Source organism: Amblyomma maculatum, chromosome 10, assembly GCF_055883805.1.
Source record: "Amblyomma maculatum isolate TAMU_Amacu chromosome 10, ASM5588380v1, whole genome shotgun sequence".
Classification (NCBI taxonomy): Eukaryota; Metazoa; Arthropoda; class Arachnida; order Ixodida; family Ixodidae; genus Amblyomma; species Amblyomma maculatum.
In genome coordinates, this window is record NC_139353.1 from 97,929,666 (window position 1) to 97,945,067 (window position 15,402).

The 15,402-nt window shown below is 47.2% G+C and overlaps 1 long non-coding RNA gene across 1 annotated transcript in view; it reads right to left on the minus strand.

The window, feature by feature from the left end:
* Nucleotides 1–15,402, minus strand: part of LOC146177082 (uncharacterized) — an 89,193-nt gene that overhangs the window by 48,055 nt on the left and 25,736 nt on the right. The window contains exon 4 of the long non-coding RNA XR_014701257.1: nt 14,434–14,538. This is a non-coding gene — a long non-coding RNA (uncharacterized LOC146177082). The remainder of the gene's footprint in view (nt 1–14,433; nt 14,539–15,402) is intronic.

Sequence of the window (15,402 nt, forward strand, 5' to 3'; positions counted from 1 at the left end):
CTTACCGGTATCCTCTCTAACTATCCTACCGCCTACTTCTACCGCGCACTCAGTAATGATATCTCCGAAATTATTGTTCCTTGCCTCTAGGGTAATGTCGCCATCCTCAGTTAGAGCTGAAAACCTATTCTGTAGCGAGATCCTAAACTCTTCTGCCCTCCCCCTCACCGCTAATTCGTTGATGGGTTTCTTTCTTACTAATCTGTTGCGTTCCTTCTTCAGATTTAGGCTAATTCGGGACCTCACCATCCTGTGGTCACTGCATCGCACTTTCCCGATTACCTCTACATCTTGCATAATGGCGGGGGTTGAACACATTATGAAGTCGATTTCATTTTTAGTCTCTTCGTTAGGACTTTTCCATGTCCATTTCCGGTTCTTCCGTTTGCTGAAGAAGGTATTCATGATTCGTAAGTTACTGCGCTCTGCAAACTCAACTAGTAACTCCCCCCTGCTATTCCTAGAACCAATGCCATAGTCACCTACTACTTTGTCTCCTGCCTGTTTTTTCCCTACCTTGGCATTGAAATCGCCCATTAGTACAGTATACTGCGTCTTTACTTTTCGCATTGCCGATTCTACATCTTCGTAGAAGCTTTCAACTGCCTGGTCATCATAACTAGATGTAGGTGCATAGGCCTGTACAACCTTCAGTTTATACCGCTTATTAAGCCGAATTACGATGCCTGCAACCCTCTCATTAATACTATAGAATTCATCTATATTACCCGCTATATACTTATTGACAAGGAAACCTACTCCTAGTTGTCGCCTCTCTGGTAAGCCTCGATAACACAGTACATGCCCATCTTTCAGTACAGTATATGCCTCATTCGGCCTCCTAACCTCACTAAGCCCTATGACATCCCATTTCATGCCCTCTAGTTCCTCTAACAGCACTGCTAAGCTAGCTTCACTAGCTAGGGTTCTAGCATTAAACGTTGCCAGGGTCAGTTTCCAATGGCGGCCTGTCCAGCGGAGCCAGACTTTCTTAGCACCCCCTGCTGCGTCACAGGTCTGACCCCAGTCTTTTATAATCAGTAGGATAGTCTACGTGGCGCCGTATTTACGGCTTCACAAGGCAGAAAAGGAGAAACTTGACGTTCTCATTCGTAAAGGGATAAAAACGGCACTAGGTTTACCACCCAATACATCAACAAACAAGATTATGAGACTAGGGGTCTCCAATACCCTCGAAGAGCTCATTGAAGCTGCAAGGACTTCACAATACCAGAGACTGCTGCGCAGTCGTACTGGTCGGAGCATTTTGGAAAAACTGGGGTATGAGCCGCAAGCATGCTCCAGACGTACAGAAAAAGTACCTAGACAGGTTAGAGACAAATTCAAAATACCTCCGCTCCCCAAAAACATGCACCCGTTTACCATGAGAGCCGGAGGAGTGATAGAGCAACAGCGCTGCAAGCCCGTTTTGAGGGAAGACAGGACGTCTTATATACAGATGCTGCACAATGCGCGAACGGTAGGAGACATGTTTCAGTAGCAACTAGAGAAGACGGGGGCTCGGTAGTATGCTGCAGCACCAGAAATTCGACCACAACGGAGGCGGAAGAGGTGGCCATCGCGCTAGCTCTAACACAACAACAGGTCAAAATTATAGTTACAGACTCGAAATCAGCGATTAGAAACTTTGACGCGGGCCGCATTTCGGCCATAGCAGCAAGAGTGTTGGCTAGTGGTTCACCACCGGCAGAGCAGGTCGCGCTCATTTGGACACCGGCGCACCAGGGGATGAGGGGGAACGAGAAAGCGCACGTACTGGCCCGAGGATTAGCTACATTCCGGGATCCCAGTGACGACTTATGCGCAACCCCGTACCCCTTGCGCGATGAGGAGCCCCTGCAGTTCGACGATGACCTACCAAGATATCCTAAATCATTACAAATTACGCAGATCAGTACTACCAAAAGCGTGTAAGCAACTCAACAAAAGCGAGGAGGTTATGTGGCGTAAGCTACAGACTGGAGTATTCCCGAACCCCCAGCTTTACAGCAAGTGGCACCCGGAAATTTTTAGCCCCAGATGCAAACGTTGCGATGGCATAGCGGACATGATCCATATGATATGGACGTGTCCTAGATTTGGAGAACCTAACCGAACAGATGAGTCCTGGGAGGCACTACTTCTCAAGCAGGACGAAAAAGGGCAACGAGAAGTCATCCGTCTTGCCCTGGCCGCTGCTAAGATCCAAGGGATCCAGGTCGACGGCTGAGGGGGAGGACATGGTTAGGACAGAGCTTCGCCTCGGATCCTCACCAACCTTTTGACGGGTGCAATAAATGTTGTTTCTCTCTCTCTCTTCCAAGTGTTTATAGGGGCGTAGCCCCTCGTCAAGCCTTTGTTAGGCGTTTTGGCTACGCCCCTAACCTGTGTGCGATGCTGAAATAAAGATGACTTGACTTGAAAGCAACTGCTTCGGTGGCTTGAGAAGAAGCACGCATTCGCCGAGCCACATCTAGAGCACGACGTCTGGCTCGACGCTCTTCACGTTGTTCCTCTGTCTCTGTAGCTCGCTGTCGCTTCCTGGCTTCACACTGGCGAGCCGCCTTCTTCGTCTGCTTCTCAGACAGCATGACGAACTCTCTTACAAGCACTGAAAGGGCAGGTTGTACGCAGCGCAGCCTCCCCTCCTCAACTTACTGTTTACTGAAGAGAGAATAGAGGCGAAGTGTCTCCAATGGAAGACGACACCACCTGTTAGACCACAGCGCACCTAGTGGGAGTTGCGTGAAACGTCCAGCGTGGCTACATGCCAGGCTACGCTAATTCGATTGGATTGCAAAACATTTATTTCGTCGCTCAAGCAGGTCTAAGGAGAGACGTACTAGATGACCGCTAGTCCATGGCTGGCGGCGACCTTTATTAGACAGCTCGATGGCCCGTAGTTGCAGCTTCGGGTCCGAGCTGACCAGCACGGCTTCCCACTGCTCGGGAGAAGGGAGGTGTATTAATTCCATCACAGGTGAAGCATTTGCGCAGTTCCAGAGAATATGATCGGATGTTGGTCTTTCGCCGTATTTACTGCAGTTTGGGTTGTACTGGCCTGGGTACATCAGGGCAAGCACCGCTATATTTAAGAGGGAGTGTGTTTGTATTCAGCACCAGGTAACTTCCTGCGCCTTTGTTAAATATTTGTGAGGGGGGCGGATATGTGCGCCTTTCCAACCTGAAGTGATGGGTAATGTCATGAAAAGAAATTGACCCGTCCCTCGTGAAATTCAGGTCGGAGGGGGCGCTCACTGCACGGTTGACGAAACCTCGGGCTTGCGCGTGAGCCGCCCGTTCCCCGGATTAGACGAGTGGGCCGGGACCCAGATTAGTTCAATTTACCTAACCGGAGCAGGGTGCTTTGGAGGATGCGGAAGGAGTTAGACGGGATGCGGCCCCTCGCGAAATTGCGAATGGCTGTTTTAGAGTCACTGAATATGATATCGGCGGACGTGTTTGCAATAGCTAAGGCTATGGCCGCTTCCTCCGCCGTCTCGGAGGAGGTGGTTGCGACTGATGCGGGGAACCGTTCCCATTCACAGCTGCCAGTGCGAATGCTAGTCTCTGGGCATGCCGATATTCCGCCGCGTTCACGTATGTTGCATTGACATGTAGGCCGTACTTGGCATGTAGGGCGCGAGCCCTCGCGATGCGTCGGGCCTTCGTGGTGAGCGGGGTGCATATTCTTGGGCAAGGGTTAAATGAATACAGCTGTCCTAATGTGTGTAGGTAACTGTGTTTTCGTGTCCTTCTCTAGAAGTGGTTCACACATATGTAGTCTGTACAGGATGAACCTTCCCGCGTTCGTGCGAGTGAGTCGTCCGAGCTGGGAGACAAGGTGTGCCTCGCACAGCTCCGATAGCGTGTTGTGAATCCCAAGCGCCAGCAACATTTCCGTAGACGTGCTGTGCGGGATCCCAAGGGCAGCCTTGCAGGCCTGAGAGCCGACTTGGTAGCCCATCTTCGCCTCGCTTATGACGTTACGCCACTTGTTAGACTGCAGCTCACCTAGTTGGAGAAGCGCGAAAGCCAGGGCGTGGCTACGAGCCACACTACGCTGACGAGCCGACTTGGTAGCCCTGCTCTCGCGCTGTTATGACGTTGTAGCCACGTGGTGTTAAGTACAACTGCCGGATTACGCTACGCTGAAGGCTCGAAGCCTGGCGTAGTACTGCTTTTGCAAAAAATTTAGTCTCCATCGGCAATGGAACCGCCATCGCTCTAATCTGTAGCCTAGCGCTTTGGCGAACTACGCCACGCCCGTGTTTTTGTTGCGAAAGCAATACTACTCCTATTTTCAGCCCTTCGCCTAGCCACGGTCGGTAGGCACGTTTGACCTTTAATGACCCCCGATGGCTGTGACGTCATACCAGTTGCGAGAGAAGGGTTACCAAGTTGAGTGGTCGGGTTGCGGCGGTTGGCAGGCACGGCGCACCGCGGATGAGATGATGACGTCACTGTGACGTCATACTAGGTGCGAGAGATGGGCTTCCAAGTAGAGTTGTTCGGAAGGCGGCGGTGGGTATCACGGCGCGCTGCAGCTGGAGCGGCGTTGTTACCGAATGGAGGCACTGAGGTGATGGTATTGTTAGGGTTGAGTGGAAGGGGGTAGCGTGGTGCTGTCGCCTCTTCTTTAGCAGTTGAGAGAAGGAGGAAAACGATGGGTATACAAATGCTCGCGCTTGCTCAGCTGAGGCACTCGCTCTGCATCCTGATAAACAGAAAGAAAAGTCACGCCGCCGTCAGGATGAAGCCAGGAAACTACAGCGGGCTACAGATACATAACAAAAACGGGAACAGCATCTCACTCGACTGCGCGCTCAAGATGCAGCTAGACGAACGCGTCTCGCTTCTCTTGAATCGTCCTCAACTGGTGACGACTCCTAATGGAATGTAATGGATGCTTTGAACAGTGAAGACTCTTTGTCGACGTGTACACTCGGCAGTCAAGAACGTAGGAACGCGACTAGGCGGCAACGATGCGTTTAGGAAACAGAAGAACGGCAATAGAACTATTGCGTAGCTGTGCTATTATTGCTTTCGCAACCTACATGGCCTAACTAAAGCTAAGCCCCCAGATAATTTGTTTACTTTATTTCTTGTTAACAATACAAATTACAGTGGGGCAAAGTCGAGGTATAATACGAAGAAGAGCTCTAGCAAAAGTAATGGTTCACAAAGTTTCAAAAACGCTTGAGGTTAGCCAGCTCGCTCAGAACTGGCATCCATTCAGGTTTCTAACTTTGGCCATTAAATATGGCAGTCAGGTTGTTCATGCAATCTCAATTAAATACTCCCTCACGAAGCGAGTATCCACTTCCGCGTGTCTCACAGCCATTCTCGTTTTCAATACACTTTGGAGGCAAAGCAACATAAATAAGTAATATGGCACACTCCCTTGATTATGGACCGGCAGAAAACGGTATACCACATGGTGCAATTGACAAGTCCTTTTTTAAACTTTTCTGTGGGATATCTCACAGAAAGACTGCCTCCCGGCAGTCAAGAAAAATATGGTCTATGGTTTCCGGCTGATGGGAAATAAAACTGGTGTTGGTATGCTGTTGTATAATGTTGTTACCCTCGCCTTATGTAATGCTCTCGGGCCTCTAAGGCTTCAATAAATGAAATGAAATGGAAACAGTCCACCGATCACATGAGAAAGACACCGTTTTCTCTAAACCACAGTTTGACAGATAATGTACCACTTGGTCTATATCGGCTGGTCACGATCACGGGCGTGGGGCAGTAAAAGGCGAAAGATAGAATTGATATCTCGCCTCTTAACGAACCTGGCCATGATCATGACCAGCCGATATAGACAAAGAAGCGGGCAGTGGTGTAGATAGAAGCGCTCGCGCTAGGCTCAGTCCGGCAGAGACTAATAAGTGCTGTCAATCGTCGGCCTCGAAACCTGATGTCATCATCGGCCGTGACGTCATAAAGATGTCACATCCGGCCATGTATAATACCCGGAAGTGATAATGATGTCCCATACGGGGATGACGTCATGGCTGGTGATGACGTCATCAGGGGATTCACGCATATACAACATCCAGGGGATTCACGCATATACACGCATATACGTAGAGGATGTGACGTAAGGCAGTCGGAAGCAGAGCCGAATAGGGCATAGGAAGGCACTGGCGTGCAAATTGAAGGTACCAAAGCATAAAATGGGTAAACAAGAAGTGAATTAAGCAACTAGTAGCAACTAGTAGCAACCGCAAGCAACCAACAGCCCCATCCGTGTTTTCGCATTACACCATTGCAGATTCTGCTGTGCTGTTTAATTTTTAGGCACAAGTGTTAACGAGCTTATTCCTTATATACCGCTCAACAGAGAGCCACAGGCTTTCCGGATGCTGGTTTTTTATTCGCGTACTGTAGCATTTCAGCGCCACGCACGCATTGTCTGCCCGGATTTAGACATCTCAGCGAACAGGGAAGTAGAGTCCAATGGGAACTTTACTTCTTCTGCTAGTGCCTGCAGAACGCAGGCCAAGGCCGGAATAGATTTCTTGGTTATCACTCACTACATCATTTCTGCCAGGACATTTACGTGACTTATGTGGCTCTTGAAGGGGGGAGGGGAGGGGGGGGCTTTGCCTACACGAGACCGGCTGCAATGATTGGGCATAGTGCGGACAGCGCAATGCCCCAACTGCCCATTGAGGAATGTAGTCTTCACATGGCCCAGCGATGCGTCGTTGCTCATGTCTTTTGGAGAGCAGTTCTTGCCGGTTTCATAAATCTTGCCATCCATCGATTTCAGATAAATTGTAGATGTCCTGGCGGTGGCTTTGCACTATTGCTTATTGTAGCTGGCGGTTTCGCCTTATGGCGAATCGTTGTGAGGCTGTCGCCTCAAGCCGGGGCCGACATGCGTTTTCCCGGTCCTGGCGTGCATGCGAAAGGAGATAGTAAGCTCTCTGGCTGAGGAACGTTTCTACCTTGGGGAGCGGCAGTTCCTTCGCCAATGGTCTTGCCCTTTTGTTTCCGTGTCAGATGGACGTGTCCGGTCGTTTTCAGTCAATCTTGGAACTTTTATATAATGTAATTATTTATGTCAATTAATAGCTGTGTGCATCCCAAAACACATGTATAATACACACGCAAACGATTGCTGTATATGTTTGTTTCTATATTTATGTGTCAGACTTTGTACACTGTATTTAATTTCATTTACATTGTCACTAAAGATTGTATAATCATTACTAGCAGCCAATTTTTTTCGCAATGTAAGCAGTGAATTTTGATGCATTTTCTTCACATGAGGTATGTTATGTGGAGTGTCTTCTGTTCATAAACATGAGCGTTTTCAGTTTTGTTCATTGGTCATCACACATGCCAATGCCTAACGGCTAATAAAACTTTTCTAAACACAGGAAATGCGAAAGAAGGAATAGCAAGTGCTTACATAGTCATTGAAACAAAATTTATAGTCCGAATGCTAAACGCTGACGTCACATAGCACACGGATCTGTCCGTTCCACGCATTTCGCAATTTGAAATAATAAAATTGTTTTAACCACGCTGGTGATAGGAGAATATAAGGCACCCGTGTGCTGTGCGAAGTCCGAGCACTTAGACAAAACACAGGTGGTCGAAATTTATAGAGCCCTCCACTACGGCATCTCTCATAGCCTGCTTCGCTTTAAGATGTTAAACCAAACGAACCAACTTATTTGAAGCACGAATAAAGTCGTACAGAAAGTATGTTGGTCGAACCAGTGTACAGACATGCGCTACTGTGCTCCTTCGAATGTAGTCATGGCGCGCTTCAGTTAATGTGTACCGAGAGCACCAAGGCTGGCAATGCTTGCCTAACACTTATCTTCTGCACCCGTGAGTGTACTGTGTACCACTATCCAGTCAATAAAGCAACCGTTTTAGAGCGCAGCTCTTTGGCGACTGTTTCTGCCGTTGTCCCTCCTAACCAGCTTCATAAAAAAATAAATAAAATTATTCCTATCTCAACCGGCAATCGAAACCCCACTCTTCGGATCCCTAGCCGAGCGCTTTAACCAACTGCGCCACTCTCGGGATCTGCCAAAGGCATGATAATTCTCCTTGTCTACCGTGAGGATAATAGTAGCGATGACAATGACGCTGCAATTAGTTATAATGACAATGATGACATTAGCATGGATAATGATGTTGCATTTAGGTTTTAATGATAATCACAGAAAACGTGACACATCGCACCGCTGCGTAGGTGGTGGTGGTGAAAACGTTTATTTCATATTGGGAGGTTTGACGCGGAGCCTTAAGGGCTTCGGCCTTATAATACTGGGTGGAGACCCTAGTCAGGGACCCCATTGGCGGTTGCCGCCGCCCGCGCACGCCGCATTAAGGCTCTTTGGGCCTGCAGGTCGCAGCAGCCGAGCAGGGTCGCCTCCCAGTCCTCCCGGGAAGGGTAAGGAATGGGGGGGAAAGGATGGGTTTTGTTGGCAGGCCCATACCATGTGGTAGGTGGCAGCCACCTCCCCACAGTACTGGCACTGTAAAGTGAATTGGGAGTCAAAATGTTTAAGTACTGCCGGGCACAGCATTGTGCTGGTGAAGAGGCGCAGGAGCAGCCTCTCGTTCGCTTTTCCTAACCCTTTGCAGGGGTTAGGGTATTTGCGATGCGAGTTTTGATAAAATATTACAATATCTTTGAATGTAGGGCTGACCGAGGGAGCAGGAAAGCGTCTTCCGGAATCACGTGCTCCCGGCATAAAAGTGGATTCTGTTTGGAATGCCGGTGAGCTTTGATGCGTTCAATGAAACGCTCCTTGAGTTCGATGCAACGCTCGGTAGGCAACATCGCCGGAGCCGAAACACTTAGCCGCCGCCGTTCGCCACTGTGAAACGACTACATATATAAATAGTGTATTCTCTGCCACTTTTGTCTGATCCATGACCGAGACAACCGGTGGAAGGCCTTCGCCTGCCGCTGCGCGTACGGTTACTCTGCCTAGTGTCACCGCCTCATTTCTTCTTGTAGCGCAGGCCACATATGCCTTTAGATAAATAACTATTAGCGGAGTGTTTCTTGAAGAGAAATGTGTGAAAAACACACTTGTAACTGTACACACATGTCTTGCTCGAATACTTTGCCTCAATCTATCGAAAAGCTGACAGATGGAAGTCCTTCGCGCGACGTTGCGTGCTCAGTTGCTCCACCTAGTGCCACCACCGCCTTTATTTTTGTAGCGCAGTCAACATATGCATTTTGATAAAGAACATTTAGCGGAGTGGAGAAGGGAAATGTGTGACAAATAAAAAGTTGTAATTGCCTTACTCGGATACTTCGCCTCAATCTATCGACAAGCTGAAGCGGCTGATGATGAGGTGCTCTCAAGCTTGTAACGTAATCGTCTGAAATTAATTTAGGCAGGTGATGTAAATTTTAACGCGTCATAGCTGGCCCATCAACACAATCACTTACACTTGACCCTACACCGCACCATAGCACAGGCCCACCTATCAGACTGGACGGCATTCTGTCAATCCCTGCCAGCCTCCAGTCTGCCACAAGATGACCATTTTGCCTGGCCCAACAACCTCATCCAAGCACTTCACAAACACGAGAAGATAAGGAAACTGATGTGGACAACCATATCCTTCATCTTTGGTAAGCACGGCGCAGGCTCAATTAGAGATGGCGCCATCAGAAACATAACAAGAAACTCCGCTTGAGGAATCACAATCTCACCCAAAAAGGCGGCTGAGTAGGCGGCCCAGCTCACCGACTTTAACTGGGCGGATCGTTGTACCTGTGCTGCTAGACAAATGTCTTGTCGCAATACACGGAGGCTATTCCGCATCATCATAGATCTCACTCAAACACGCACAGAAACACGTAAACATCTGCAACGAGCAATTCATATTTCAAGGAAAATACGGACCAACTTTCACAGACTCTACAGAATCAGTATCTGTGTTAAGTCCAACACACCCGTTGATAGGAATATCTCTATGCAGGTAGTGATAATTAAGATATGAATCGTCCGTTCTAGCTCCATGATCTGCGGACAGCTCTTGCTAAAATGAAACGGGGTACCGCTCCGCGCAGAGAAAAAATTACTGTCAAGCTTTCGACCAACCTTCCTGATCCGGCGTATAAGTATCTACTAAAATATATTAACGCAATCTGGAAAGAACACCTCTACCCCAAGAATGGAAAACAAAGCTTGTCACTTTTAACCCCAAGCCAGGCAAGCCGATCAATACTGATCATCTCCGACCTCTCTCACTAACGACTTGCACGGCCAAGCGCATGGAGGCCATGGCTCGAGATCGCCTCTCTGAATATCTGGGGGCCCGCAATACTTTCGCACACATGATTTTCGGATTCCGACCTCAACAGTCAGCACAGGACATTCTGCATCAACTCAGCCACGAGGCACTCACGCCTGTCGAGTAGCCTCCCAATGACAAGGTGATTCTAGCCTTGGATTTCAAGAGTGCCTTCGACAACGTTAAACACAGTGTCATCCTGGCTCACCTCGGTGAGGCACAATGCGGACATAACACGTTTAATTACATAAAAAATGCATTGGGGGGGGGGGGGGGTGAACACTTAACGGGAGCTACGCGAGGTGCACCTCACTAATCAATACACGCGTCTTGCACAGACCTTGTCCGGTCGTCGCCTTTGAGACCGGCTACATATACAACATAACCATCACATTGAGGAAAGGGTACGAGTGTCAGAGCTATGGGGAGGTGCCCTCCGTGTTCGACTTCTTCCTACCGAAATGGACAGGGAAGACCACAATAGACGAAATAGCTTCAGCAAAATAAGAACCTGAAGAGGGGAAGCAGCGGAATCGGTACACCTAGCAAGGAATTCGACCAGAAGCGTTAACAAATTTGGGTACCGCTGAACGAACTGTCCCGCTGCTGAAGCCTTGCTGAGTAGCGCCAAACTAAAGTAAATTTGGAACAGTCGAGGATATAGATAAATGTTTGCACGGAATTTCAAGGAAGCGTTTCCGGAGGGAGGCGAAACGGCGACAGATCAGGAAAAATAGCTCCAACGTCTCAGGTTCATTGTAGTATGAACACATGGCTGATGGAGAGAAGCCTGATCTATGAAGATAAAGGTTAAGGGGAGGAATCCTACACTTGAAATTTGTCAGACACACCTTGCACTGTCGTTAAAGGCACTGTCCAGGATTCCATTTATACTTCAAATGCTGGAAGTCGTCAAAAGAGGATGTCATCCGAATTTGAGGATGTCGATCATCCAAAGAAATTGTTTGAATCACGCCGCCACCCATAAAGAGAAGTGTGGAATTAATGACAGGATAGGGCCATTCAAAGAAGCTGAAGCAAGAAAGTCCGCGGATTCGTTCATCGAAATTCCGCAATGGCCAGGAATCCACACAAGTCTTTTCGCGGATATGAGACTGTGCAAGGTCCTAAAATTGGCGACGTAAAGAAGATGCAGTCGAGGAAGCCAAGGCAGTACAAATTGAAAGAGCGTCCGTCACTACAATAACATTGAAGTCGTCTAAACGAACTCTTCGGATGGCTACAACAATAACTAAAATTTATCAATAAATAAGGGGGTATAAACGCGAAGGCGGAGTGAAAGAGCCCAATCAAGTTGAGACGAAAAAATACCAAAACCCGCTTTTTCCTCGCACTGCGGAGCATCAGTGGCAATTACAGCGTGCCAATGGCAATGTTGCAGATGGTCACTCAAAATAGAAACCATAGTAGACACTGGCAAAGAGTTGGCATGACTGGGATAAATGTCATCTAGGACCAAATTGATTTGTGGTAGACGAGAACTGGTTTGTTAAGGAGAGCACATTTTAACTGACAATGGAGTTAATAGCAACTGTACATATAAAACCTGCGGTCTTTGACAGGGAGACCAATGCTTACTAAAAAAATAAATTAGGAGATGTAATGAAAATTGTTTGTGAACACAATATGAAATAATCATATAATTTTGGAATGGACTGTATGTTAAGTTGCTGAAAAAGGGAACCCAAAGGAATTACCCGAGCCTCAGAGTATAAAATATTTAATGCCACAAAACTAGGAAGGCGCAGGCAAAGCTGCGATGGTTGCCGTTGAATCAAGAGAAGTGGTCGAAGTTTGTAAGCCACGCAGCCTGTAAAAAAGACGCAGCCGAATTCCACCATTGGCCGCGCATAATGTTTATAGATCATAACAAGGGCAGATATCCTCATTCTATATCTCCTGTGACTGATGTGATGCAGTAGACCCAACGTACGTTCCTCTTTGCGCTTAATATGTTCAATATGAGGTCTCCAGCTCATCAATTAATCGTAGAAAACGCCAAGTACTTGAGATTTGTCACCAGAACTGACGGATATAGATGGTACGAAAGAGAAATATAAACAGGTTGATTGACTTGAATGACTAGAATGAAGCATTTATTGACATTTAGAGTAAAGGAAATATTATCTAGCGAGGATTCAAGAGCATTTAGGTATTTCTGTAAGGTATGAAGAAAAGAAGGTAATGCCATCTGCGTAGCCGTACAAGTGAACATCGCCTCGCAAAGGTATTGAAGAAAGAAAAATATTGAATATAAGAGGTGATAGGACCGAAAATTGAGAATCACCTCTCAATTTAGAAAATGTGCGAGATGAAAGACCACCATGATAACCGTAAAACAACCTTGCTGATAGAAATTCTTGAATCCAGACGAGTAAGTAGACCGGAACTTGACAATTCATCAAATGAGATATTAGTAGTCTATGATCAACAGTGTCGTAGGCTTTTGAAAGGTACTAGAGTAGACATTTCAAGAGACCAACTAGCCAAACGAATTTTGCTCTCCAGGTTAATGTGACCAGACCATATTGAGCATTTTGGGCGGAAATCAATCTGTCTGGAAGAAAGAATTTTATGTCTTGAAATGAACTGAGACAAACGAGCTTAGACTATGCGCTTTATTGTTTTCAACAGTATAGTAGTTAAAGAAATTGGTGTGATATTGTCAAGGACATAGCTAAGGCTTTGATTCTTTAGTAATAGAGCCACTTTGGCAAGCTTCCAGGAGCTAAGAATCCAGGAGTACTTAAGCGAACAGATAACAATATTTATAATTCCCATGAAGAAATCTGGAATAGAATCTTTAACATAACAACAGTAATATACCATTAGGGCCTGGAGCTGAAGGTGTTGTCTTTGAAATTACAGTTGCCAATTCGGACATAGTCACACCGGAAAAATCTGTCGCAACGACCGGTAATCCGAGCATCCTTGGTAATGGCGACGAAAAGCGAATTATTAGACTTCAACCAACACTATCCAAAAACGCAGCCGCTTCGCTAGGGCTCAGCACCACAGATGAAGACGACACTAGTTTCTAAGGAGATTTAGCACGGTCCAGTAAGCAAAATAGTGCACTCCAGTGCTTATTATCAGATAGAAAAGAATGTCAATCAGTCATGTTTTTGCTTGGCTGATGACACAACACGTTTGCGAAGGGCAGCTTGAAACTTCACAATTTATTTATTGTGTCTAATTAGAGAGAGACTGATTATAACGAAGACGCTTCCATGCAGCGTTTCGTCACCGATAAGCACGAGTGCTGTCAGGATTCCACCAAGTTGAAATTGAGGGCTGACTAAATGAGGCAACAGAAAATACAGTCAGTTCAATCGCATTGTGCAACCATGATACCACAGACGCCGCCCGTGAATGAGCGTCAGAAGGAGATATAGAAGAAAGAGACGTTCGAAAAGTGGTTTCATAACAATAGCAAAATTTCGAAGGCGTTCCTTATTAAGCACGAAGTCTGGATCTGTTTTGTCATCGGATTACTACCTGAATCTCAAGTATTCCTGGAATATGAAATCATGTCAATCAAGGCAGACTTAGGTCTCTCTAACCAGGCTACGCTATCGTATTCCGCCCCTGAATTTCCATATGCACAGGTCTGCTTTGGCGCTTTCTCCCGTCTGCGCATTCGGCGGGGAACCGGAAACAATAGATCATTTCTTAATATTTTGCGGCCGTTTTACCATGACGAGAAAAAGGCATTTAGAGAAGCCGTTACAACAGCTGGGTCTTAATGTGAGCAGCCAGATTTTATTATCGTTCGGTGCCATGCTTGGGTACAGCCACAGGCCTCTTTTTAACGGCATTCGAAACTTCTTAATAGAAACAAAACGTCTACCTTGCTAATATGCTTTGAATTTTTAATCTGTGCATATAAATCTTAGTATTCTCCTACTCCGTGCGTTAGTATTTACTCTTTTTTATTTTGGTTTTTCATATTTACATTTCCTTCTCTAATCCCTAGCATTTATTTATATTTATTTTTGCGATGTAGTTATACATCACAAAATCTAATATCTCTGCACCCCAATTCTTGGCCGATCCCCATGTGTGGGTACGTGCCATCAAATTAGAGGAGAACAACGACAACAACAAAGTGCCTCTTACTTCTTTAGAGCAGTGTGCGAACTTTCACCTCTTTCATCTGTATAGACCCATCATCATCATCGCTCGCTTCTACTCGGAGTATTGAAAACTGTGCGCCCAGTTGTCCTGGAAGTAAGGACGTATGTTGAAGCGGGAACAATATTAACAGTTAAAAGAACACTCATTAGAACCCTAACACTTCTAGAGTAGTACAGGACAGGCTAAAACAAGACTTTTTTAACTTTGGAAATATTTTAGGACCGATATTACAACTGGTTACATATAAGGAAGTTTCCCTTTTTTGGATTCACGTGCAGTTGACAAATCTGCCTAGAAGAAGTCCACATGCGAGCGCGCGACCTCGAGACATTCTTGAATCTGCTGCTTCGAAGCAGAAGAATCAGATGCACCATGATGACGAAGTCTAACCGAATTCTTGAATCGGCGACTCCTGCTCCGACGCCCAGGGAGCGAAGGGTCTGCTTTGCCGTACCAAGCGTTCTGGAGGCGAACAGATGCAGCCCAAACTCTTCGGAGGCGTCGTCCGCCCAACTCATGCCTGGTTACCACAGCACCAGCAGGGGAAGCTGCTGGGGACGCCACAGTCCGCAATACAGAGCGGACATGGAGCCTATGGTATTATCGACGGCCTTGTTGTTCGGGCGGATGCTACCTTCACCAACGAGCCCACACGTGCAGGAACTCGCGTTTCCTCCCACGCCGTGCTGGACTGCGTCGCCATTCGGCAGCTGGCCCGAAGCCTTCGAACCGTCAACCGAAGGGGAGCCCTACCGGGAACCTCCAGCAGATGCACGTGGCACGTCGGCCCTCTCCTGGCTAAGTACCATCGGAGTCGGACTGCTAGGAGCGGCATTTCTAACCATAGCATTGGCCCTGGCACTGACAGTGGACTTCTTAGCTCCGGCAGGGTTCGATCCGGCAAGCACGATGATGCCGCATGCCGCAGGGATTATAGCTAGAGACAACAAG